Raw genomic sequence first — 25,711 nt, 5'->3', positions numbered from 1 at the left:
CCTCACGTGATAGATGCTTCATTTATTCATTGCTATTATTGGGCAGTGGTGAATCACTGAAAGTTTTTTGGTAGGGTAGATATTGGTAATAATAACTCATTCTTATTGAGTTTGTACTGTATGCCATGCATTATTTTAAGAAACTTATGTGTATTTTAATTCTCACAACAGTCCTGTGAAAGAGATATAGCTACTATCTCCATTTTATAGTTAAGAAACTGAGTCACAGAGAGATTATCTAACTTTTACAAGGTCACAAAGTATGTAGTACATTGACTTGATTAAGTATACTTACAGAAGAGAAGGTTTGAAGCCAGTCAGTCTGACTGCAGAACCTATGCTCTTAACTATTTTAGATTATGAAACTGTTATGAAGATTCATTTGGTAGCAGTTTACAGGACAGATTTTTCAGTAAGAAAGAAAAATTTCAATTTATCAGTATGATTTTCACATAGCTAATCCCCGAATGACCATAAAATACTAGTCTTTGTCAAGCATGTAAAAAAAAATTTTTTTCAATCTCTGTCCTTCATGGCCTAATAGTCTAAGAACATATTAAAGATAACTCTTAATTCAGAAAAAGAATACTTGCTATAATCCTTTATTTAGGTCAAGCATAAACAGAATGTATGAACTAGACAGTCTTAAGCTCAAAGTTAACAAATAAATTGAATTTTCTAGGTATGAGATTTTCTTTTCCTTACACATGCTCTCGTCTCCTCCAAATATATTGTTTATTGGATATCATTTACTCTCCCCCTCAAACCCACATTATTTTGATTTGGGGACAAATGGGAAGACAGTGATTTTCCTCAACAGCCTAGTGGATTCAGCTTCCTTCTGGTTGAAAGTATAGACACTGAAAATTGTTAACAACTCCAAGCATTAGGTTTTCTAATTAACTCTAATGCATTTAAACCAAAACAATAAAATTGAGAGTTTACCTCAGATATCCCCTACCGTCCCAATCAACACATTGTAGTCCTGTTTCTAGCATTTCACGCTCCTTCCCTTCCTGTCTTCCTTTGGGGAAATGCTTTGGGGTAGAAAGCAACAAACCAAATAGCAGCAGGCAAATAAAATCAGCTCTTTTTTGCTTCCCCACCCGGAAAGGAAGGAGGGAGCAAGAACCCTACCATCAAAGAGAGCCGAGGTTCTTAGGCATGCCATTCTGAAAACCCCTTATTCCTTCAGCCCCCTTCCCCCGACCCCTCCCAGCGCTGCATAATTCCTCAGAGATCATATAGGTCTCCACTTTAAATATAAATATATATATAAAACTTCCCCCTGTCTTTTTCTCCTCCTCTTGCTCTCCCCCCTTTTTTTTTAATTTCCTATAATAAAGTTTCCTATTGGATAAAATCAGCTCCCTGATTTATGCCCGGCTCCTATTGGAAGTTCTCAGGGGCTGACATCACTTAGGAAAGCGAGGGGGTAGGGCTGCCAGATCAGTTTGTCACCACCCAGGCTCCCTAGCCTCTGGCTGGGTGCAACTTCCATTTTAGGTGTTGGATCTGAGAGAAAAAAAAAGAGGGAGAGAGAGAAAGAAGAGCAGGAAAGATCCTGAAAGGAGGAAGAGGTGGCGAAAAATCAACAACCTTGCTGGATTTGTCTTTCTCAGAACATTGACGAAGCCTTGGTTTTCTTTCTTAAAGGACTGGTGTTTAGAAGTCCACATTTGAGGTGTGTGCCTTTTTAAAAAATATGTGTATAGACGGGTAAAGGAGGATAAGCCAAGTTGAATTTTTGTCTTATGGTAACCGAGGGAATTTAAAAACGAGAGGGTCTGTTATGCTGACGGGTAACTTTTAAGCAGTTAATTTTTCTTTCTACTTATTTTGGGGAATTTTGGTATTTTTATCATATTTAAAGCAAAGTAAAATATTCAAGACCCAGAAACAAACTTCTGGTCTCTCTAATGTAGGGAGATGAATAGATTCAGGGGGGTGAGAGCAATTCCATAAATTTACATTTTGGTGTGTTCTTTGATTTTATGTATTTTTTTTCTAGGTTAGGCTAACAAACTTCTGTTTTCAGAGCCCAAACCAAAAGTTGGTTTTTTTGGCATGTTGCGTGTGGGTTGGGAAAGGAATTTGTCCGGGTCGGAAGCTAGTTATACAGATGGTTCTTCATACGTTTCAAAACTTTTTTTTCTCCCTTTTATCATTAGATTTGTGGAAGTGGAAAGTTGCAGGGAGCTTTGCAGCTTAAATGGTGATATTTTTTTCCCATAGAGAGTTTGAACGGCCCAGATCGGTTTCAGCCCTGCTGTTCCTGGGTGGATCCTTCTTTTACTTTTCCAGGTGTGGTGGGTAGGAGCCTCATTCTCCTTCTAGACTTAGCCTCCCTGCTTTGCCTTATAAAAGAAAATAAATGGATCCATGGTAACTGAATTGCCATCCCCTTACTTCTAAAACTACCTTTGCTAGCAAAGATTTGTGGAGGTATTGTATGTTCAGTCTGCATATACGATAACGTTTGGTTTATGTGCTTAAAGGAGTAAGGAAATTCTAATCATGCTTGTTAGTTCACCTGAGTAAAGTGGCACATGTGAAAATATTTTCAGCTTTGTGCTCTCTGAAAGGGCCTTGGATTAAAATAAGGTTAGGCTAAGAGTAAAACACTTACACAAACTTTAGTGTTTAGGATGCAGTTGAGAAAGCACAAGGGGAATTCTTATTTTTAAACCAAACTGAAAGTTGTTTTTTGGAGGTGAGTTTTTTATTTGGTTAATTTGCCGTGAAATCAGAAGTTTTTAAGATCTGAAGGCCCATGACTGCTTTCATATCTTATATTTAATTTTAAGATTTGTTTTTGTTTTGCAAACACATTCTTGTAAAAATACTGATGCCAGATAACCATATAACCAACTCATCAGTGGCTGAAAACTGTATGTTCTCTTCCTTCTCCCTTTGAAAATGCGAATCATTTGAAAATTAAAACTGCAATAGATACTGCCTAATTGTAACAAGGTGGGCCTTAATATGTAAGCTGCTCATTAGCTTTAAACTGGTATGTATCTATAATAATCCTCTGATTTTGTACCCCCCACCCCTTAATTCTTTTCAGACTAGAGCACTTCCTTGAATTTCTTTTCCAGACATGAGTATTTCTTGAAAGCTGATTTCATTCTTGTGAGGTTGTGGCTTCAGAGGAAATGGAACTTTGTTCCTTCTTTTAATATAATTTATGCAAGGGCTACAGTAAGATTTTAATGTCTGGATCTCCTAATTATAGCAAGTGCAGTTAAAAAGAAAGAAAAAGGACAATGTGTACAGTTTGTTGGGCTGTAGTTCTTGTTTCATTTCCAGATTTTCAAATGCTCTTTCTGCCTTGACCCCAGCCTAGGGGTTTCTTGGTGGATCTTTGGAGAATTGGTCATGTTGCTACCGGAGTGTCAGTTTCCCACTCAGCCTTTAGGGGGAGGGATGAGGGAATCTGAAGAAGGAGTACAAAGGCAGTTTGAAAATAGGTTCTGGATGACTGAGTGGTGGTGGTTTGGGTCCAGCTTTAAATGCTGGGCTTTGTGTAGCTGCAGTGAACATCCTAGTTAACTAGCGTCCAGGACTGTTTCACGAACTGAGGCATTGTTTTGACTGGTGTGTACTATTAGAGCCTTTTGGTTGATAAGATGGAAGATTTGTCTTTTACCTCACCTCTACTAGTTCTTCCCGGAAATATAATAAGGGGTGTGAATAAGTAAATCTTTTATTTTTTGTTTTGCTCCCCATTTTGGTTTTGGGGTAAAAAAAGACAAGTAAGTGAGAGTTGTGCAGATTTTTCTTTCCTTGTCTGACTCCTATATGCTGTTGGTTTCTTTGTTATATGACTAAGGTATGGTATGTTCCAGGTGGGGGCCTCCTTTGGGTGCTTAGAGCCCTAGTGCCTTTCTTAGGGTTCCAGTTATGGAGAGTTAGAGGGGTTAGAACATGTTCTTTCAGCTAGGATAAAAATGGGGACTATTGGAAATCTTAAAAATAAAAAAAAAGCTCCAAGTAATTGCAATTCAGCCTTGAATTGGGTTTATGAGGTAGTTGCTCTCTAGGGATGAGTGAGAGAGGATGGATGCAAATAAATTAAGCATAGATCACTATTCAATTGGAATAGCAAAATGATTAGCTCTGTAATAATTTATTGCTTTCTATTTTGGTACCTGGTGGTCCCTTGTTAATAACTGCCCACCCTCCCTCCCCCACCCCCCTCCTTGTTTTTTTACTGAGTGCTAAGCATTTTGCATAAACTATTGTATTTACTTAATTTCCTACAACAACTTTTTGTTTGTTTGTTTCTTGGTTTATTTTTTGTTCTTTAAGGAATTTGAGCCTCAGAGAAGCTGAGGTTTGCTGAAAATTTCAGTGCTTGTAAGTGACCAAGGCCAGGATTAAACCCTGGTCTGACTAACTACAAAGTTAGTGGACTTAACCACTAAAACACTGCCATTCTCCACAGAGAATAGAAACAAGAGCCAGAACTAAAATGAGCCCTTGCTAGAGGCTCATCTTGCTGAAGGTCAGTGCTCATTTAGATTTCCAACCCCCTCCGTGTTAGAGTAATGTACGTAAAAAAAATCCATTTCCCATAAAGCCTGTGGGGAGGTGGGGAGCGAGATATGTTAGAATGGCTATTATTTCAATCTTTAGAACAGGAGTCTTTCCATATGCACACCATTGCCCTCCTCGAATTTCTTAAACTTACTAGAAATGTCTCAAACTTCATTTGATTGTCAGTGAAATTTCTTCTTCCAGAGAATTTTCTGGCATGTGGTTTGGAATGATATTGCCAACTTGTAGGGAGAGGTTTGTAGCAGGTAGTTCAAATAATGTTTATCACACTGTATTAAAATTGTCTATTTATTTATTTTTTGAATTTTATTTAATTTATTTTTTATACAGCAGGTTCTTAGTAGTTATCTATTTTAATACATATTAGTGTATATATTGTCAATCTCAATCTCCCAGTTCATCCCTCCCCCCTCCCCCCACTTTCCTCCTTTGGCGTCCATACATTTGTTCTCTACATCTGTGTCTCTATTAAATTATCTTTTATTTTTGTCTTTCCCTCTGTACTGACCTGCTTGAGTGTAGGTACTGTTTTACCTCTGTATCCTCTTAGCACCTATCTTAGTGTCTGGGATATATTGAGGTGCTTAGTAAGCTTTGGTTAAATAGGCACTATGGGAATCAGTGAGGGACTTTTGTGGGGAAGGCTGAAAGGAAGTTGAAATAGGAAGCAATTCAACAAAGATTAATAAAATTGCAATGTAATTTTGAAACTTTAGTCTGTAGTTTCAACCTTTTACACATCTCCCACCTTCCTTTTTTTTGTTTTTGCGGTACGCGGGCCTCTCACTGTTGTGGCCTCTCCCGTTGCGGTGCACAGGCTCCGGACACGCAGGCTCAGTGGCCATGGCTCACGGGCCCAGCCGCTCCGCGGCATGTGGGATCTTCCCGGACCGGGGCACGAACCCGTGTCCCCTGCATCGGCAGGTGGACTCTCAACCACTGTGCCACCAGGGAAGCCCCACCTTCCATTTTTAAATAAAGTTTCTGGAAATAATTGAAGATTTAAAATTTTAATTTCTCTTTAATCCTGTTTTCTTTCTGGGCAGACGGTACAAATAATAGTGTAAAAAGTAAGGGTCCGGGACTTCCCTGGTGGCGCAGTGGTTAAGAATCCGCCTGCCTGTGCAGGGGACATGGGTTCGAGCCCTCGTCCGGGAAGATCCCACACGCCACGGAGCAACTAAGCCCGTGTGCCACAACTACTGAGCCTGTGCTCTAGAGCCCGCAGATCACGACTACTGAGCCTGTGTGTCACAACTACTGAAGCCCATGCGCTTAGAGCCTGTGCTCCACAACAAGAGAAGCCACCACAGTGAGAAGCCCAAGCACCCCAACAGAGTAGCCCCTGCTCACCGCAACTAGAGAAAGCCCGTGTGCAGCAACGAAGACCTAACGCAGCCAAAAATAAATCAATAAATAAATTAAAAAAAAAAGAAAAAAGTAAGGGTCCTAGTCAGTTCATTTCATACTATAGGCAGCTGTTAACTTCAACCACTGAAACCTTAAATGCAGCCATTTTCTTGGGGAGAGGAACTCATTACCCAGAACATATTAGGGCAGCAGCAGGGAACTATTGCTTTCAGCCATGTTGGAAGTGAATGGTTTTTATACTTGTTAATAAAAACAAAAAGCTTGGGAACATAGTGTTTTGTTTTTTTTTTCCTCGGTACGCGGGCCTCTCACTGTTGTGGCCTCTCCCGTTGCAGAGCACAGGCTCTGGACGCGCAGGCCCAGCGGCCACGGCTCACAGGCCCAGCCGCTCCACGGCATGTGGGATCTTCCCGGACTGGGACACAAACCCATGTCCCCTGCATCGGCAGGCAGACTCTCAACCACTGCGCCACCAGGGAAGCCCGGGAACATAGTTTTGAACATTAGTGCTTCAAAGAAAGTATGTTTGGATATCATTGTACTTTTTTCACTGCTTTCACTGTGAAACTTCAGGAGATTTTGTTCACAAAGTGGGAAGTTTATGAGTTTAAGAACCCAAATTAATTTTCATGGGAAATTTGGAATAATAGTAACAAGAAATTTGCCTAAAGGAACAAGCCATAGGTTATCAGTATGTGATTTCATGTTCTCTTCCCTTGCAAAAGGGGTTAAATGCTTTGAGAAGCTGAAATAGGGATTGCTCTGCCTAAATGCAGCTGCCTCCAAGGTTTGCAATAGAGGGCATTGATATAGCCTGGCAGGGAGATTGTGAAGGCGGGGAAGAAAAACTGTTCAAGTGGGATATAAGGGTATGGATTGATTTGTAGTTAGTTATATTGTATAATGTATTTTTAGAAGTAATTTTTTCCCACTAAGTCTACTTGGAATTGCGTGTTATTGATTATTAAATATTGAGTATTGAGAACGGGGCCCACATTTACTATTCTGGTTCAGGGACAGTGTTCCCCATTTTTAAGGCCATTTCCTCTCCAGTGAGTTCTTAAGCCTTTCTGGAGTGGTGTGGGCAATTTATTTTATTTTTTTAAAATTTATTTATTTATTTTTGGCTGCGCCGGGTCTTCGTTGCTGTGCGCAGGCTTTCTCTAGTTGAGGCGAGCAGGGTCTACTCTTTATTGCAGTGCGTGGGCTTCTCATTGCGGTGGCTTCTCTTGTTACGGAGCATGGGCTCTAGGCGCGCAGGCTTCAGTAGTTGTGGCACGTGGGCTCAGTAGTTGTTGTTTGCGGGCTCTAGAGCACAAGCTCAGTAGTTGTGACGCATGGGCTTAGTTGCTGCGTGACATGTGGAATCTTCCCGGACGAGGGCTCGAACCCGTGTCCTCTGCACTGGCAGGCGGATTCTTAACCACTGCACCACCAGGGAAGTCCCGGGGTGGGCAATTTAAATCAGGCATGTAGTGGGAACATTCTAAGGATCCAGAGTTTTCTTAAAGCCTTCTTTGATGGCTAACAGATAATTTGGGCATCACTTTCACAAAGCTTGTGCCCTTGTGTGATGATAAAAGAAACTTTAACTTTTTATTTTGAAAACATTTCAAGCTTACAGAAAAGTTGGAAGAGTAGCACAATAACTCCTATATACCTTTCATTCACCTTGACACCAATTGTTAAAATTTTGCCACAAATGCTTAATTATTCTGTATTTTTTGATCAATATGCTGACTAAACAGGGAATTTCCAATCTCAGTGTTCCATAAATGTAGAGAGGCAAGGCAGCTTTGCATGGTTAAGAGCATGGATGCCAGAGCCAGACTGCATGGGTTCAAATCTTCTACCACTTAACTAGCCAAGTAACCTTGGGAAAATTGTTTAATTGCTCTATGCCTTGATCTCCTTGTTTGTAAAATAAGGACAAAAATATTAACCATCTCACAGGATTGTTGTGATGATGAAGTGACTTAATACGTGCAAAATTCATAGGATGTTGCCCAGCTCATGGGAACACCTTGTGTTTGCTATTAGAATGGATACTTTAAGTGAACTCAAACAAACATCATTTGTCTGTTGGACTAAGTTCCCTCTAAGGTGTCTTAAAACCTGAGACTCTATGGTGGATATAGATGCTTATATTACAGAATAAATGGGCATCCTGGATGGATAGGCTAACTTTTTTTCTTTAATGGGGAAAAAAGTGCCTTTAGCAATAGGCAGGTTTGGGGAGTTACATGGGCAGGGTTGTCCAAAATATGGGTGCTAGGGGAATGGATAACCCTTAATAAAGTAAAGTAAGGTGTGAGTGAGGGAGGAGAAGCTGGTGGCAAAGCTTGAATCTCTTGCAGTAATTTCTTAGGAGTCTTGGATACTTTAGGGGAAAAAACAGCAATACAAGTTTCTCCCACCTTTTTGTGTCTACAAGAGACAGAACTCTAGCACCCAAGGATAAACTTCCTTTAATCTTGGCAGAGAGTGGGTTGAAAAAGCTCTCTTTGGGTTTATTATTCTTGACTTTGAACCAGATTCTTTTCCTTGCCGTCTCACTTGTCCAACCAGGATTTTTTAGGATAACGTTAGTTTTGAATGTACAGGAAACAGTTACATAGCAATGAAGGCAGTTTTTTTTACTATGTCTTTCTTGAAATAAACCTCCCTTTTTTATGTTCAGGAAACATCATTTTCTATTTTCAACCTTTATTTAAACTGAGACTTGTAGAAATTTTGAGTTCATCAGTGCTTCCTATGAGAAGTGTGCCTCTAAGAAAAAAGTCTGCTCTTCTATGTGGAAAAGCTAAACTGTGGCCTGTGGGAAATACATATGTGTTAGATGCAGCCTTGCCTGGAAACTTTTGGTTTCTTCCAGCCTAAGATTTTCCTTCTTTTTTTCCTTCCCTCATACTAAATAACCCATGAAACTAGTGTTCTGAATAGTATTTAAACTTAATTTCTATTGACACTCCGTAGCTTCCTGTCATAACTCCTTCACCCAGCTCTCCATATTTTTTTTAAACCCCCATTTCCCTCTACTGATTCTCCTACATTTTCTTCTTTTCATTTGCTTTCCCCTTTTTATTTGGTGTCTCCCTTTGTCTTTTTGCCTCCCGTCTTTTTTCCCCTTAGATTGGTGGTCTTCATGGGCATCACTTTGCCTCACTGACACATAATGTGGAAGAAATTTCTTTTTTTTTCTTAATTTATTTATTCATTCATTTATTTTTGGCTGCGTTGGGTCTTTGTCGCTGAGCGCAGGCTTTCTCTAGTTGTGGCGAGCGGGGGCTACTCTTCGTTGCGGTGCACGGACTTCTCATTGCGGTGGCTTCTGTTGTTGCAGAGCATGGGCTCTAGGCGTGCGGGCTTCAGTAGTTGTGGCACATGGGCTCAGTAGTTGTGGCATATGGGCTCAGTAGTTGTGGCGAGTGGGCTCTAGAGCGCAGGCTCAGTAGTTGTGGCGCATGGGCTTAGTTGCTCCACGGCATTTGGGATCTTCCCGGACCGGGGCTCAAACCCGTGTCTCCTGCATTGGCAGGCGGATTCTTAACCACTGTGCCACCAGGGAAGTCCTGGAAGAAATTTCTAGTTCTTAAAATAGAAATAAATTGTACTCATGTGGTGAAGGTACAAGTATTAGGATACTGCTTTTGGTTTATTTCAATTAGGTCTAGATTAGGATTAAATGTTATGATTCAAGAAGATTGATTTCTTCTAGTAATTAAGATTAGGTTTTATTTTTTCGATTTTCAAATCTCATCCACATTTACTAATTAATTACTCACTTTGGTTCAGTTGACAGTAGAGCAAAAGACACTTAGTTTTCCCAAAGTACATTGTCAATTTTGTGTGTGCTTCCCATGTTCTGTATTGGAATGTGGTCTCATATTGAGAGGTCTCTTTGTGGAGTGAAAAGGTTTTTGTTTTAGGGAGCTTACATTTGAAAAACCAAAATATATTCTGGTGGTTGAGGTTATAAGGCATTGTTGTAGAAATTAAGTCAACTTCTCGGTACTTTTATCAAGGCACCTACAGTTCCCATTTCATTGCAAGTGAAGTAAATCTCATTGAAATAAAGTAGCTGGTGTATATTCAGTACACTTTTAAAAATAGAGTGGTCTATTTTAAAGGAGAAATTGGTGCCAATCTGATTTCTTTCCATTGTTTCTTTGTTGGAATGGGGGAAGTACTGTAACCTCTCTGTTCTTCTCTTCTCTGTTGACTACTTTGTAAACCAGGGCAGAATTGGCCATTTGAATGTCTACCCCGCTGAAGGTCAGCCAAATCTGCAGGTAAGGCTACTGGAGACCCCAATTGATGGGCCTAAGGTCACAATTAGAAAAAATGTGTAGAAAGAAAAATGAAATAATACTGATTTATTTTTCTAAACTTTAACTTTTTGTTTTCATTAAAAAAGTAAAACATCTTCATTCATTCATTCAAAAGAAATTTGAGAGCCTGCTATACACCAAATAGACCTCACAGAGCTTACATTCTAGTTGGAAGAGATAGATATTAAGTAAGCAAGTAAATATATAGTAAGTCAGAGTGTGATAACACTATTGAGAAAAAAATAAAGCAGAATATGTAGGGTGGTGAATAAGAAGTGCAGGGGTGGGAGTGAGGTTGTTTAATACAGAGTGGTCAGGGAGGGCCTCACTTACAAGGTATGTTTGAAAGAGACTTAAGAAATTAGAGATTGAAGTCCTATAGATATGGGTACAAAGTGCAGAGGCCCTGAGGCTTTTTTGTTACCAGCAAGCAAGAGAGATGGGGGCAGTATATGTGTTCAGAGAGGTCCAATGGGTGTGTGTTGGAGATAAGGGGGGACACAGTGTAGGACCTCCTCCTGCACTATACGGTACCAAGAAAAGTCTCCTCACTTCAGACCCCAGAGACAACAGCTGTTAACGATTTTTTGTGTAGGCTTTGTAAGGAGTTGAGGGAACACCTGGCCCAGCCTCCATCTTCGTCCCATTGTAGAAGTTGCATGTGAGTATAGTCAGCACATAATTTGCAAAGTAGCAGAATTTGCATAGATTGATGACCCTTGTCTTGGAGAATGATAAAAGTAAGGCAACTACTTGGAATAAGCTTGTATGTGTTTGGGATGGGAGATCAAAATTTTCTTCCCTAGAGAAATCTATTTCTCTACCTTCTTATCTACAGATTCAAATTTCTATGAATAGTAGAAGTGACAGCCTTCTTTTTGAGTACATTGAGTTTCCTTTTGAGTACATTTGTTGATTTGGTTTATGACCAAATATTATGCCTACCCCGCTTATCTGCTGCTTTTCGTTTTGCTCATTAGACCAAAAAGCTCCTGCTTCCCCGCAGCCCTAATCATTGGAATTAAATGGCTTCAGGTACCATTCTATAGGTCACCGTATCCATATTTCTGTCTGGCACATCAGGGGACATGATCAGTCCTGATAACTAACCGTATGTCTCTTTTCCCTTTCTATATGTGTGTTTAAGCAGTAATGATTGTTAAAGCGTGTTGCTGAACCACTTGGCCTGGTTGGCTTTGGTGGGATTGAAGAAGAAGCACCAACTGTTTAGTGATTGATGTTCTGTGGCAACCCCATAATGGAAAGTAAAAGGATATTTGATTACCAGAGTAGCTGTGTCTTGAATCACCCATTCTTACTTTCCCTCTCAAGATTTCTGGTTTAGCTAGCCTGTCCTTCAGTGAAAGAATTTCTCTGTCTCTCTCTGTTAGGAGTTTAGCCCTAGAACTTGACCTGGTTACCCTCTATTCTTCTTTTTAATTATAACTATCTAGTTGTCATTCTGTTACGTAATATCGTCCTTGGGCCATGACCTCAATCAGGAAACATTTTTCCCCCTTCCATCCGCTTCCTCTTTGGTCAGGTAACTGTATATCATCTTGCAGGAAGTACTCTAGGCAATCAGGTTCCCCCAAATTTTGAAGTTGCTTTAAATAACTGCTTGATGTGTATTACTTCAGCATTTATAGATGTTTGTAGTTGTCTTGAAAGTATGTCTTTCCATGCCATTCTTCTTTCCTAAGTCTTCAGTGACATGCTTCTTTGTGGAAATATTTCTCTTTATGCCTCTTCTAAAAACATCTTGCTACTCACTTGCCCTTACTCAAACCAGAAGTTAGTGACTTGGATAAGTGTCAGAGGTAACACTTGAATCCAGAGTTTCTGGTTACTTCTATTGTCAACTGGGCTAAAATTATCTAGGGTCTTGAATGCTAGATTTAGGACTTCGGACTTCTTTGGGGATGGAATGTGGAACAGTCTTTGAAAATGTGGCACAGCTCTTTGTTCCTTGGAGGAAAGTTAAACTGAGTCATTTAAAAAATAACTGGGTTTACAGATTGGTACATTGTCTTCACAACAGTTGCAGGTTACATGGTGGCACATTTTAGATTATTAATAACTCGTATTACTCTTAAATATGTACATATGTGACAACATGCATGCAGTATGAAATTATATTGGCAACTAGATGAACATTGAATCCTAGAATTGTGTATGCTTTCATTTTTATAAAAATATTTAATAAGATTTGGTTGGATTTTCATATTATTAAATAAAAATTCTAGCTCTGTATGTTAAATTGAAAAAAAAATAGTTGGGTTGTCCAATCTGCAGTGGAAATAGGGATGTCCACCACTGTTGCAACTCAGGATTCCAAAGTGAGACAGTTCTTCCTTTTAGGTTCTGAGTCTAGAATATAGCATTTAGGATTGTGTCATTCTGGCCATTTATATATTTAAATCCATGCTTTCAAATCCAGACTGAACAATGAGCTGTCTGCTGAATAGTAAAGCAGGTCCAAATAATGTATTTTATAACTAATGCTTTTTTGTGAGAGGAATGTGGTGGTCAGAAGGTTGTCAGGGATAGGCCAGTACGGTGGTTCCCAGTAGCTGACTCTCAGAATCACTTTGAGGGCTTTTTGCAAACATGAATTCTGAGGCATTCCCTCCAGAAATTGAGGTATGAGGGTTGGGGAGGTAGATTTGGGAGATTGTATTTTTTTTTTTTTTTTTTTTGCGGTACGCGGGCCTCTCGCTGCTGTGGCCTCTCCCGTTGCGGAGCACAGGCTCCGGACGCGCAGGCTCAGCAGCCATGGCTCACGGGCCCAGCCGCTCCGCGGCATGTGGGATCTTCCTGGACCGGGTCACGAACCCGCGTCCCCTGCATCGGCAGGCGGACTCTCAACCACTGCGCCACCAGGGAAGCCCCGGGAGATTGTATTTTTAAAAAAGGTTCCCAGGTGATTCTGATCACTTAGGCTTGAGGACCACAAGATCTGAACATTTGAGTTAAGCTACATATCTATATGATTTTTCAGAAGGGTGGTTATTTACTTAGTACAAGAAGTAGAGAAGAATAGTTCATGGTAGTAGACACGGTAAGAAGGTGGCTAATTTGAAGTTTTCTACCTCTGTATCCCGTATTATTTTGGAATTACAGATGTCACTGCCTGATTTGGGGATTCTGCCAGCACTTAGTATGGAATTGAGAACTTGCCTCTTAGGGGGAAGGGAAACTTTTAGACCCTATCTCCATTTCCCCTCTCCATTTTGAAATTGTGGAACAAATTCAGGAGAGGATGTTAACATTGAAACTCAGCGGGACAATTTGTTTAAAACTCGACAGGAAGGGCCAATGTTACTTCCTGTCTGAAAAGGAAGTGCTGGCTTCCTTCCCTTCCTCCTTGGCTAATGCTGGTCAACTTAGAATATGGGTGGGGGAGGGGCTGATCACATTACTACTTCAGCTGGCTGTTCGTTCCATGGTAAATAGGGCTATCATCAATGTTCAGTAGCACAAGCATTTGCTCCCTTCTTTCCTTGCTTGTAACATGTTGATGGGTGCTCTGTGGGCTCCTGTCTACTTGCCCTTATGTGATAGCCCTGTGCTAGGTTTGGCTGTTGCAGTCCAGGAAGGCTTCCAATCTCCCAGACATTATTTTACATTCAACCTTATACCTCCCCTGTATTCCCTGACATTTGAAAATAGATCAAGGAGTTGTAGGGAAGAAACTGCAATCCATTTGACACTGAGGGGTAGGTTGTGGAAAGGAGAACATAATTGGGCAGAGGGGAGTGGATGACAAAAGTTTCTTATTTTAAATTGAGCCAAGAAAGCATTCCTTCTAAGTGGGGCCAGTTGGCACTCTTCCTGCTATTTTAGTTCTGGCTTCTCCTTCCTACTGGCCAATTGTATTACGTGTTTGATGTGAGTTTGAACTGTGGTCTCTGGGGTTGGGGGGAGGGAGAGTGGTGGAAACAGCTGGCGCCTTCATCAAGCTATCTCAATTATGCTGCTTTTCAGGGTGCTTAGGGGGAGGGTGGTAGAGGAATTGGATGTGTGTTAGCAGAGTCCTAGCAACTCTCAGTAGTGGGATTGGATTCTTGGGCACTCTTAATGCTATGTGGGATGCTGGCTACTTGGAATGCAGCAAAACCTTTTCCCAATCACATTCTTTTCTCTGCCTCCCCTCCCTCCAGTTCTTTCAGCTTTGGGCCTGACTTGGAGAGAAAGGGGGTACGTGGGAAGTTATATAGCAAAACAGATTCATACTTTTCCAACCATTGAGTATTCAGCTTAAGTCTTGGGCCCTTCCATTGACTTTCTCCTTACCCATTTGTTATTCCTTTGGTTGGGTTTTCTAAATGTCTGCAAACAGCCAGAGATACAAGTAGATCAGGACTTTTGAAGAAGTTGTGCTGAATTGCGATCAGTTGGCTATACTGGTCTCCTTCCCTCCTTCCCATCTTGGGTTTCTGTATTTCTGAGTCAGCGTACAGTTTGTCTCACCTACTCAGTTTGAGGCAGAGAACCTGCGGAGCATCCTTTTGGAGTAGCAGTAGCAGCATTGATACGGATGTGTCCAGTTCTGTCTGGGGTGTGTCTTTTATAACCCTATTTTTTTTTTTAAAGTATCTCAGAAAACTCTTCTACTCTACTATTTTTATCTGCTTTTTATATAAACCATCTCACACAGTAGTACTTAATTGACTGATTTATTTGGCCTGGGCTATGAATAAGGGAGAATTGGATAAGAATACCAACAATTGTAACTAATTTTTAAAATTATTCTTGAGTGAAAAAGGGAGTTAGTCCGATTTAGTGCTAGGTAAGAGATCTCTAACTTTTTTGTGTGTGTACTTCAGTGATAGAGTTTGCAGTGGCTAGGACCTGCTGTTAAGTTCTGTTCTAAAATGTAGTGTTGCTCAATATTCTTTTTTCTATCCCGTTCTAGAATGGCTGACTATTGTGTATATACCTGCCCCACTTCCTTTCATCTGGTTATATCATAGCCAGATATGGACTAATTCCTTCTAATTGTGGTGTTTTAGACTTATCTCCTTTTGCATCAGCATGTACTATCCGAATCAGGCTTCTGCACAGAGTACTTCTAGCAGATCCAAGAAGAAGGGGAAAGGAGTGTAGGAGAAAGGGAGGAGAAAAGATGAGAAATGATAGTGTATTACTAGTTAGTTGCCTGGAATGTCCCTCTGGTTTGAGAACTCTGTGCTGAGCCTTATACTATGCTTTATGCAAGAATTGAGCCCTGGGGGCAAAGGGTGTTGTTTTGGATTTCAAGAGTCTTTGGCTAAATAGAGCTTGACTTCTATCTGCATCTTTGCTTCTGAAGTTTAGAGCTGACGTCCAGTGGGCTTGTTTAAGATAGCAGAAAAATGTATCATTTAGCCCATTCTTGGTGTCAGCTGTGGACCCTTACTAGGAAGGGAGGCTTTCTTTTCTGATGAGGTTCCAAGTCTACAGCCCCTGATCCACTCCAGGGGGAGTAGTGAGCGGGAAAAGCTGTTTGTTGTGTTGACTTTTTTTTGCTGCAAGAACTACTGTGCAATTCCTAGTGGGCCTCCTTTCATTCCCTAGGGAAGTAGATAACTTTGCTCCTAGCATCTGCTGATACCTATTCTGCCACTTCGTAGGGTGGAGTCTGCTGCCTTTGTTTGTTCTGTTTGGGGCCTCTTAAAAAATCAGCTTTATGCTTGTGGGGAAAAGAGTTTGAAAGACTTTGAAAACAGTAGAAATGGGTGAGAGAGAAGTTGACAGAGGATGTGTCCTGAAGTAGTTTTTCCAGGTGGGAATATTCCATTGACTGAATTCAGGTTGGTTATCAGATTGCCACGATGAAGCTTTCTATGAGATGTATCACGCGTAGCTGAGCTGAGTATAACACCAGTTTTAAGATCCGCGGCCTCCAAAGTGAAGAAACTAGCTAAGCGGGAATGTTGAAAATCCCCTCAGCCCCTCTGAACCCTTAGATCTTCACACAGTATAGTTCTGACGATTCTTAAAGGCCTGAGCTTTGTCCTATGTAGTGTTGGCTTGGGTTGGGGAGGAGGGTTGTTTTCCCTGAACATGATAAGGAATTGAGCAGGGCAAAGTGGGAGCTCTGGCTGGTGATTGGTAGACAGGATGCCCTGGAATGCAGTTGGCTTGAAGCCCAGAATCCAGCACTTTGTATTTGTTTGTTTCTGGGAGACTGTGGTCTGGTGCTACTGTGACAGGAAGTGAGAAAGCTGGGAGTGGGGGAATGGAGAGGGGCAATGTCTTTGTGGTTCTCCTGTGAAATCTCTTTGTCCCTGGAGAGCAGCCCTGCTACAGGGCTCTACTGAGAAGAGAGCAGCCTTTGTGTGTCTAATGGGTCTCAGAGCATCTAGCTACTCCGAGGGATTAGGGAGTGTGAATTCTGACTGTGGCCTCTTGCGTTTTAGCACTTGAGTTATATAAATGGCTTCGATCTCGTAGTATTGGGGATCTCACTGACTTTTATGTGTGCTACTATTATTTACAGATCTCTAGGATTTAATTAAGAAAGGAATTTTAGAAGGAGATAGATGTTTATTTGTATTATGTTTATTCACTGTGTATATTGCAGATACCTTGTTGAGTCTGAAAGGAATAGAGAGAACCAGGCAATGCCGGGCCCCTACATTTTAGGTCTCATCCTTCCAGTTGACATCTTACTACATACAGAGCTGGAGAAACCTACCCATTTTTTATTTTAGTATTGAGAGGTACTGGCAATTCTCTGTTTGCGCTTAACTAGGGAATGGTTGGTAGTTTCCTAGGATTTTTTTTTCTCCTCTGTCTAGACTGAAATAGCACCTGTAACACTCTCTGTCCCCGCCCGCCGCCCCCCACCCCCTCCCGCCGCCTTTTCCTCTTGTTTTGTGTTTTCCCTGCCCTCCATTCCAGCTGTGAAACAGGCATCTCTTCTCACTTTGTGGATTGGGTGGCTGAGTCCTCAGCTTCTTGCCAGGCTGGCTAGTCCCTGAGCACACACACAAGCCGGCCTTTGATTACCCAGGAGGACAGCTGCCCTAGAGGCAGATTGCTAACATACCGCTAGAACAATCCCTCCCCTCTGTTCTGATGCTGGCTAGCACAGTCTTCCCTGCTTCTAGTTCCTTCTGTTTCCCACCCCACCTCTGATCTGATCTTTGCTTTTGGTTTAGTGAGATGTCACGTTAAAAATGAGAGTAGGGATGTTTGTGATTAGATTTCTTTCTTGAGCTGTGATTAGAGAATGTGGCAAGTAGTCAGATTTCTATAGCGGGCCAGTCAGTGGAAAAGTAGGTGATTGTGTACCAAGTAATACTATTACTTTTGCTCCTCTCACCTTTTCTCCTGAGTTCTTCTTCCTTTTAAAATGGGAAATCTAAGGTATTTCTCAATTCTGGCCTTCTCCAGAATTGAGTGAGGTCTTGCTCTTTAGAATGAAGGCAATACCCAAAGGTCTAGGTGCTTCCACCTCATCCTTTCTCACTCCCCTCCCCCCCTCCCCCCAAAGTTTACTTTTGGTCACCTTCTCTATTTGAGTTAGAATGACTTTTAACCACAGGAAGCGTAGAAAGTTCATACTCATTTCACTCTATCAAGGAGAAGGAACATGGACTTGGAGTAGAAGAGATGCGTTTCTACCACTTACTAGTTATATGATGACCTTGAGCAGGATAGTGAATACTTTTTTAAAAAATTTAATTTATTTATTTTTGGCTGCATTGGGTCTTTGTTGCTGCACACGGGCTTTCTCTAGTTGCGGCACGCGGGCTTCTCATTGCAGTGGCTTCTCTTGTTGCAGAGCACTGGCTCTAGGCACAGGGGCTTCATTAGTTGTGGCACGCGGGCTCAGCAGTTGTGGCTTGTGGGCTCTAGAGCGCAGGCTCAGTAGTTGTGGCGCACAGGCTTAGTTGCTCCACGGCATGTGGGATCTTCCCGGACCCAGGGCTTGAACCTGTGTCCCCTGCATTGGCAGGTGGATTCTTAACCACTGCGCCACCAGGGAAGCCAGTACTTCTGATGCACAGTTTACTCATCTATAAAAGGGGCCAATATTACCTCAGAGGTTGTTGGGAAGAGTATCTGTGATAATTTATAGGGGGAGGTCAGTAATTAATGACTCACAACTTCTCTCCCCCTGTAAGGTCAGATTTTCTTCTTTTAGATAGGGAGAAACATTTCCTTCAGCTGTCTGCCCTGAGCTGAAATAGGACCTTCATATTTCCTATGATTTCTTCATAGACTCACACCTTCTCTCTCTTGCTTGTCTCAAAAGGGAGGCATACTCTAAACCTAATGGAAGGGGTGTCTTGTTGCTCTCTTCAGGGCTCAGGGCTTTCTTAGGAAGCTGGACTGTAAATATGATTCAGTTACGTGCTTTCAGCTTTTCCAAGTCATCTTCAAATGATGGGCAGAGAGATGGTGGGAATGCCAGGGATAGAAAGTTAGGAGGTTTGGTGAGAAGCTGCCACTTTAAAAAAGGACTGTGAGCTCAGACAGTTGGGTGGTCTCTAGTAAACCTTAAGGTTAAGCTTTTTTTCCATGAATTTTTTCCCTCTAGCCTAGGGTAGGGAAGAGTGTAAGGTGTCCTAGTTAATTTTAGGATTTCTCTTTTATGACAGGAGTTAAACACTACTGTTCCATTTTGACTAGACTTTTTCTAATTTCCCATTGTATACCTGACCTCCTCTCTTTTCCCCTCCTTTTGTAGAATGGAGAAAGGCATTTGGCCTCTCCCCTTCCTCCAGTCTGACACCTCCCTCTGTTTTTTGCCCCTCCTTCTTATCTTTGTTTCCTTATTGGCCTCTCCCTAAAGCTCTGCTTTCTCCTTATAAGGCTGCGTGAGGTGCCTTTGGCAGGGTTGCAACAGGGATACAGGTAAGTAACTTGATGTGTCTCAGACGCTCAGGATTGAGAGAAAATTCAGTGTTATCTGTCCCAGTGGAAGGACTTGGAGAGGCATGTGGGTGGTGGGGGAGGAGAAGGAGGTGGCCTGGCCTGAGAGATCAGAAGGGCTTGTTAGACCAGTCCTGTGTGTGTGTCATACACTCTCCAGAGAGAAACAGGTTTTGTTTCTTTCCATACCCTTTCAGTCCTGGGCCCCCTCAGGAGCTGAGAGCCACACCCTTCCTTTGCTTCAAAGCCAGTCTAGCATTTAGACATTTTAGTATCTTATGGTTTGGGGGGTTCCCAGAATACTTGGGAGGGGAAAAGAGAGCAAGAAGAATGTTCCATCTGGTTTCTGAATTTAGGGTCAAGACGGTGGAGGTGATTTTTTTTTTTTTTCCTTTTAAAGTCACAGTAAAAACTTTAAATCCTGACAGGTAACTGGAATGTTTAAGGTGTCCTAGTGACCTATAGAGATTGCTAGCTCAGCCGCCTTTTAACAAGTATTTCTTTTAAAAAAAAATCCTTTCATATATTTATTTTACCTTTTTTCTCTGAAACTCCAATGAGATAGAATGATCACTCTTTCCTAAGAGGAGGGTGATTTGCCGGAGACTCCCTTAATTCATCAGATTTGTGTTGGACACAGTGAGACCTAGTCCTTCCTTGTAAAACTGAGACTCCTTCAGTCAGCCTTTTGAGTGCTCTTAAGTGGAGAAGCTGAGCCTATCATAAAGCAGATCCCCAGGGAAGCACAGAAACTGCTAAACACCTAAGACAATGCCATTTCTGGAATGTCAAGTTTTGTAATTCTGAGAAGTGCCCAGTTGACATGAGACTGTGAAGTGAGCAGAGTCCTTTCTCCATCTTATTGCAAGTCACGTTCAGAGACTTGGGGTTAGTGTGGGAGTGAGTTTTTCCAGCAGGGAGAAATATGAGAGTTGTTCTGACTGAGCTTTGAATTGTTCTAAGCTTTGGATGGTGGAACTTCAAGTGGTGGGTGGAGTACTAAGACTTTGGACTTTGGTATAAGCACTCTGTGATAAGAAGCCATAGAAAAACTATTGACAAAACACATTCCTTTTGATTTAAAAATAAGGTGCCAATTTTCTCTGTTTGTGGTTGAACAGCATTAATTGCTTTGAGCTTGCGGCAAATGCCAGTTAACGCAAATAAATGCCTTTTCGGTGTTTGGAAGACCTACCTTTTTTGGTTTGAATGTTACGTAATACAGTTCTGTAGTGTTACAGGTGCTATATTTTATTGATTGGTATTCTTTAATAGAAGGCTCAGTGTGCTTTTTAAAAAAGCAGTTTGAAATCCCTAGGGTGATGTAGAAGAGGAATTTTGCTTATCATTGCATTTAGAGGGAAGGGATAACTTTCTGACATTGGTTTTGATTTCATAATGAAGAAATAGGAAGAAGTGAAGAGGGCTGCATTTGGACCTGGCTTTACAGAAGATAACACTTCTTTCCTAAGAACCCAAAGACTATTTTTCAGGGTTTAGAGTTCTCCATCTGAAGACACGTAACTTTTCTGCTTTCCGCAGAGGCCTCTATGCCTGATCCTGCTCATCTCTTTGGATATACTTACCTGAAGTGCATGGAGGTGGCAGACACGTTCAGAGTTACCCAGCCTGTAGTTTTACATATATTAGCCCATTAAAGCTAAACTCTGAAAAGTAATAAAAAGTAAAACTTACAGGGGTTATTTATAACTTCTCCAAGGTCTCACAATTTGTTTTCGGCAGAGCCAGGACTTGAACTCCGGGTCTTTTGACCCCTGGCCTGGAGTTTAATTTTTTTTTTTTTTCCCTTTAAGAGTGTGAAGGATTCCTGTAGTTTACAGAGCTACAGTAAGTGGGAGAGGGGAACATGTGGAGACGTGTGGTTTATTCAAAAGCCCTAACAACACGACCAAAACTCTAGTCTCTTGTGTTAACTGTTTGTAATAGTATTGTATTGGTAGCAGTAGCTTTCTGTGCGTCAAGACATTTTCTAAGTACTTTCCATGGATTGTCTCGTTTAATCATCACAACCACCCTGTGTATTTTATTTTTCCCATTTTACAGAAAAGAAACCTGAGGATTAGAGAGATTTGCCCAAAGTCATATAGCTAAGAAGCAATGGAGCTGGGATTTGAACGCAGTCAGTGTGATTCCAAAGTTTATGTTCTTAACCTCTAAAAATTAAAATTTCAAATTATATTTCTATGGCCAATTTACAGTAGAACAAGTCATTGTGGGGATTGTGCTATTGGCAAGTGACTTTCTTCTTTTCCTCTTTTACCTGGTTGGCATTGTCAGACTGTTTGGTCTTTCTGGGTATTTGATTTAATTCAACTTCTTCTGGTTCAGAATTCTTACAGAAGAGGTTGAATGTTTACTGTTGTCATTGCTTGAATGTGGGAGCCTTGTTGTAGACTCGTAGGTCTATAGGACCTATGGCTTGTTAAGAGTAAAACCAGGGCTTCCCTGGTGGCGCAGTGGTTAAGAATCCTCCTGCTAATGCAGGGGACACAGGTTTGATCCCTGCTCCGGGAAGATCCCACATGCTGTGGAGCAACTAAGCCCATGTGCCACAACTATTGAGCCTGTGCTCTAGAGCCTGTGAGCCACAGCTACCGAGCCCTCGTGCCACAACTACTGAAGCCCACACGCCGCAGCTGCTGAAGCCTGTACGCCGCAACTACTGGAGCCCATGCTCTGCAACAGGAGAAGCCACCGCAACGAGAAGCCCGTGCACCGCAGCGAAGAGTAGCCCCTGCTCACTGCAACTAGAGAAAGCCTGCACATAGCAACGAAGACCCAAATGCAGCCAAAAAAAAATAATAATAATAAAATAAATTTATTTTTTTTAAAAAAAGAGTAAAACCAGTTACTCTGAGAAAATCTAGTGTTAGGGGAATTGCAAGGTTCACTTGTTCACTTTGCTCCTCTCCCTCACCTTGGCAATTCCTTGATGATCTTTTTTTATTTTTTGGCTGTGCAGCTTGGCTTGCAGGATCTTGGTTCCCTGACCAGGGATTGAACCCGGGATCACGACAGTGAAAGCCCCAAGTCCTAACCACTGGACCACCAGGAAATTCCCGATGAACTGTTTTTAAGTGAGAACAAGTGTAATCCATTGAAAATAATAAGTGGCCAGCCTGTAAAGATGTTGGCCTGTAGTCTTAAGGCTTTCCTGATTCTAACTGCCAACATCAGTTAATGGTTTGCAGATTCTGGTCTATAGTATAATTTTCTTATGATGTGTATGTTTGGCATGGAGAAGACTCTCAAGTCTCTGAGTTGTGAGGTGGGGTACTATATATCTTGCCTAACTGCTTCGTTCTCTTCCCCCACATATGCTTTCTTTTTCCTCCCATTTATTTCTTTTCTCCCACTTATTTCTTATTTGTAGATATTATGGATAACCCTTTAACCTAAAGATAAATGGAAATTTTTTCTTTTCCCTTTTTCGTGTGATGTTTGGGTAGAAAGCTCTTAAGAGTTGTAAGAGAGAGGTGCTGGACTGTCCATTTTATATTGGACTTAAGTTCAAAATTTGCTATTAACTGAGACCTTGGGTAATTTCTACACCTATAGCCTGTTTTCTCATTTGCAGTAAAACTTCCTTAGAGCTGCTGTAAGGATTGCCAGGATAGTAAATGTAAAACATTCAGTAATTGCTAGTTCTTTTCACCTTCCCTTTCTCCTTAGTAATAAACTGCTAAGGCCTCATACAGGGAATCGAGAGCTCATTGTAGCAGATGTGTAATTTTGTGATACTGCCAGGCGCTTAGGAGAAGCACCCTGTGTCCCAGAAACACTGGTCTAGGTGGGACCTCCTAGTAAATAGTGTTGGAGTAGGGAAACCAGCCTCATCCTCTCCTTAGAACCCAGTTATGCACTTGATCCAGTTAATTTCGTCTACTAGTTCACAAAATAGTTTTGGGCTGAGGCATTATTATTAAGTAATGTAATTGGAAGATAGAAACTAACTCTTGAAACAACTTAATACCTCACATTTGTATAGCATTAAATTCTCAGCCGATCCTCACAGCAACTCTGAGTTAGACGGGGCTGGTGGTATTGGCATCTTACAGATGAGAACGTGGCAGTGACTTACTGCCATTGTTGGCTAGTGGCAGAGCCAGGACTGGGACCTGTCTTCTGAGTCCAGTTCTGTCCTACAAAGCTCTGCTTCTGCCCTCTTTCAGGCAGAAAATTTCCCCCATGCTGTTAGGCCTAGGAATCTGATCTTCTTTTTCTTAACTTTTCTGCCTTCTTCTCCAAATTAGAGCCAGGTGGTCAGCTTTTAAAGCCATGAAGATGGGAGAAGCTGATGTTTTTCCAGATATTGCTTCCCGACCTAGAGCCCTGGGTAGAGGCCCTACTGCCCTTCCTAACTCCCTGTATTGTATTAGCTAAAGTTGTGGGGGCAGAAAGTGGCAATTTTATGGAAGGGTGACAGTTTCTCTGTGCAACAGGGAGTGTTGGCACTGTATGCCTGAAGTAGTGGTAGTTTGGTCTTTTATTAGCAAAGAAGATTACAGGGCAGAGACTGCCAGAGTGCTAACTACAGTTCAGACAGACCCTGTTGAAACCCAGAACTGGAAGAATCTTCCCAGCTCCGGGTCCTCTTGGTGTGGAAGGTTCATAGGTCATTGTACATAGCAGATGAGGGCAAGTGCAAATGAAGTAACAGAGATGAAAAGGGAGCAACATTCAAAAAAAAATAAGGCTGCTTATTAAAGACCTTTGAGTGGCCTGTTGGAGTGCAGGGTGGGAATTGAGAAAGTGACAATGGGCTTTGGACCTAAAGGAAGAACAGGAGTTGATAAGTGACTGCGGGAGCCCAGAGCCTGGGTAGGAGGACTTTGGAAAAAAGACTGCCACATTCTTGGATTTAGATCCACTGGAAGGAGATCTAGATCCACTGGAAGGAGTCTTGGTGATGGAGAATTAATTAAGGAATTTATTGGGCACCTATTTATCAGTTCCTCTGGGTACTCTTGCTTGCTGAATACTACATATACTCTAAAGCAAACAGGCCCAAGCGATTGTGCTTGGTGTAGAGCTCTGGGGAGCGTGGGAAAGGGAACTGAAGCTAAAGGCTTAGCCTAGGCTAGTCCCCACATGTCTTCCCCACGACGACTATTGCATTGATTTCTCAATATCTTTGTGGGCATGCTGGGACTGGGCTCTGAGGTTTCTGCCTTAGGGGTGGGAAGGAGGGGGAAGGGCATTCCAACAGCAATTTTTTTTTCCTTCCCAATTTGGTTGCTGGGAACAGGGGGTAAGTGAATATATATCCATATTATGACCTGCTCCTGGTTCTCTACAGAAATACATGTAGAGGAACTCTGACATGACAGTAGAATCCAGGTTTTAATGAAAACTACGACCAAGGTCCAAGTATTTGAAAACAGAGCAAAGTCCAAAGGGCATTTGTCACATTAAGCAATTCCAAGTCGTATTTTAAATTACTCCCTTCCATTCCCAGATTGTTTTTTCCCCAACACCTGCCCTTGCTGCTCTTTTTTTTTAATGTATTAGGTATATTTTATTTTCCTCTCATTCCTATTTTTCCTCCAAATATTTCTACAGCTCTCTTCTTCCTGCTTCCTCCTTGCTGTGGTGGCTGGGATGCTTCTCCCATGATATTTTGAATCTAGACTGGGCTGTTCTCTGTTAAACCAATCAGTTACGACCTTCTCTTAACAGGTGTGTATGTAAATATGTTTATTAAGAATAAAAAAAAATTTTAAGTGCCTTTTTTCTGGAGGGGTTGAGGAGAGGGTGGGGGATAGGGGAGAGGGTTTATTCTAAAACCTGCGTTTCAACGTGGTATATCTTGGACTGACCAGAAAGTCTCTTATAGCCAACTTATAAGAGAGAAACCCTACTAAATCCAACAGTATGACTACAATGCCCCTCCACTTACTAGCCAGCTTGCAGATTATGTAATAGGGTATGGGGAACTCTTCGCTTCTGAATATCATTTATTGTGGAAGTGGTACACATAAACCCTCTAGATACTTGGATATTTACCCTTAGTTGGAATATGTAAAGAGGTAAAAATGTAGCCTGTTTAGAGCTTTCTGCAGGATAACAGAGATGTAGGAAGTTCCAGCTATTAATTGAAGGTTAGAATACGAACTACTTCAAGGGGTAACTTTATAATTTAATATAATGCTCCTTTTCCTACTCCACAAAGAGATGTGAAGGTCACTGAAAATGTTGCCTTTTTACACATAGACTTTTTTATTCTGTTGCTTTCTTGCCTCTGTTAGCCAAGGCACACATTCTGCCCTCAATATTGTAGTATAGTGGTTTTTTTTTGCGGTACGCGGGCCTCTCACTGTTGTGGCCTCTCCCGTTGCGGAGCAACAGGCTCCGGACGCGCAGGCTCAGCGGCCATGGCTCACGGGCCCAGCCGCTCCGCAGCATGTGGGATCCTCCCAGACTGGAGCACGAACCCGTGTCCCCTGCATCGGCAGGCGGACTCTCAACCACTGCGCCACCAGGGAAGCCCTGTAGTATAGTTTTTAGAAGTAGAAAATCCCTTTATAAATGTATCCAATTTGAGGACTTTAGTTTTA

General features: G+C 41.7%; 1 protein-coding gene across 7 annotated transcripts in view; it reads left to right on the top strand.

The window, feature by feature from the left end:
* The first annotated feature begins 1,469 nt into the window (after positions 1-1,469).
* The window catches only part of CTNND1 (catenin delta 1), a 47,377-nt gene continuing 23,135 nt past the window's right edge, over positions 1,470-25,711 (top strand). For 3 of the 7 annotated variants that reach the window (XM_060159101.1, XM_060159098.1, XM_060159104.1), the window contains exons 1-2: positions 1,470-1,684; positions 24,717-24,833. The gene's annotated coding sequence lies outside the window, so the exon portion shown is untranslated. Of the gene's footprint in view, positions 1,685-10,114; positions 10,227-24,716; positions 24,834-25,711 lie in introns of those variants that run through there. The other 4 variants (XM_060159103.1, XM_060159102.1, XM_060159100.1 and 1 more) reach the window with 2 other exon arrangements.

The sequence above is a fragment of the Lagenorhynchus albirostris genome, chromosome 9 (assembly GCF_949774975.1).
Source record: "Lagenorhynchus albirostris chromosome 9, mLagAlb1.1, whole genome shotgun sequence".
NCBI classification, from domain to species: domain Eukaryota; kingdom Metazoa; phylum Chordata; class Mammalia; order Artiodactyla; family Delphinidae; genus Lagenorhynchus; species Lagenorhynchus albirostris.
Note: the sequence above shows the minus strand (reverse complement) of the source record. Positions and strands in the feature narration are given on the sequence as shown.